Genomic DNA, 1,295 nt, shown 5'->3' with positions numbered 1-1,295 from the left:
ACCACGTGGTTACTCGCCGCACGTTTTTCGCGATCGAACGGCAGATGTCGCTGGCTTCTTTTCCCATTGTTCTACTCGAATCCGATCGGTGGGATGATGTGCGGCTAATTTCGCGTTTCGGATTCGTGGTTTCACGCAGCGACCACATAAATATTCCGTCCCATCGTATATCGCTCGCTCTGTCTGTAGCACGCAGCATCCGGTTAAGATCAGCGGGAAAGAGAGAGAGAGAGAGAGAAGAAATCGTACCCCCCACCCTCATTTACCGTAGCAATCCGTCAAAGTGCGTTCTCTCGGTTCGGACGCTTTTTTTTTACTTTCGTGTTTTCTCTCTTTCTCTCCATCAATCTTGAATCCGTGGATAAGAGAGAGAGAGAGACTGCACGAGATTTGCCCAAAGTCGTGTGCGCGCGCGCTTCAAGTTTTGCGTGTGTGCTCTTATGTGTGTGTGTGAGTGCGTTGTATTAATTTTTTGGTTCCGTGAGTTTTACGTGGATTCTTTTGGCCTGCCGTTCACGATGGCCGGACTAGACGGGAAGACGAACACGAAGAAGTGACTGAGGTGACTGAAGTAATTGTTCGCATCGTTGTCGTGAAATAGGCGCGCCGCACCGTTCGTTCATTTGTTAATCATTCTTCTGGTCTTGGTGATCATCGTGCAGGCAGCCAAGCAGTCAGACGACAGGTGACTTGATCGGTGGTGGATGATGCAGTGTCATAATTAACGGTTGAATAATACGAATATGTGCGTTCAAGTGAAGAAATATTAGCCACAATCTATTGCCTCTAGTGTGTGAGTGTGTAGTGCGCGGACACACGAAATACCTTATTTTCTCTTTCGTTTAGACTTATTTGTTGTTAGTTTTTTTTTGTTGTTTTTAATTCTGTTCTCACCTTGATTATCTATCATCTGTCGTTGACGTTCTTATATTTTGTAACAGCAGTTCCGCGGTGCACTTACCCGTGTGTGTAACTGTCTGTCTGTCTGGCTGTAGCCTATTCTTCTCCTATTTCGGTGACACGTCCAAGATCAACGGCGCTTATGAGGTAATAATAATAATCTCAATATTTCTTCCATCTATCCATCCTATTTCTCTTTTTCTCTCTTTTTTCTTTCCTTCCTAGGAAAAGAGATAGGCTGAGATAAGGCTTGTCCCGATGACAAGTTGTTGTTGTTGTCAGTGACAGTTGTCATAATTAATTAATATTTCTCTCTCTGACAACTTGTCAAACAAACATGTTGTGGGGGTGGCGGCGTGTCCAGGTGAAGAATCTCCTCCTTCCTTCTATTCCAT

General features: G+C 44.8%; 1 protein-coding gene across 3 annotated transcripts in view; it reads left to right on the top strand.

Annotated features, from left to right (window-relative positions):
* Window positions 1–406: 406 nt before the first annotated feature.
* LOC108568795 (E3 ubiquitin-protein ligase UBR3) overlaps window positions 407–1,295 on the top strand; it is a 16,735-nt gene continuing 15,846 nt past the window's right edge. Inside the window, exon 1 of one of the 3 annotated variants that reach the window (XM_017930082.1) lies at window positions 407–1,047. The gene's annotated coding sequence lies outside the window, so the exon portion shown is untranslated. Of the gene's footprint in view, window positions 1,048–1,246; window positions 1,265–1,295 lie in introns of those variants that run through there. The other 2 variants (XM_017930080.1, XM_017930081.1) reach the window with 2 other exon arrangements.

The sequence above is a fragment of the Nicrophorus vespilloides genome, unplaced genomic scaffold (assembly GCF_001412225.1).
Source record: "Nicrophorus vespilloides isolate i.1.1-1 unplaced genomic scaffold, Nicve_v1.0, whole genome shotgun sequence".
Lineage (NCBI taxonomy): Eukaryota > Metazoa > Arthropoda > Insecta > Coleoptera > Silphidae > Nicrophorus > Nicrophorus vespilloides.
This window is presented reverse-complemented; position numbering and strand designations above follow the sequence as displayed.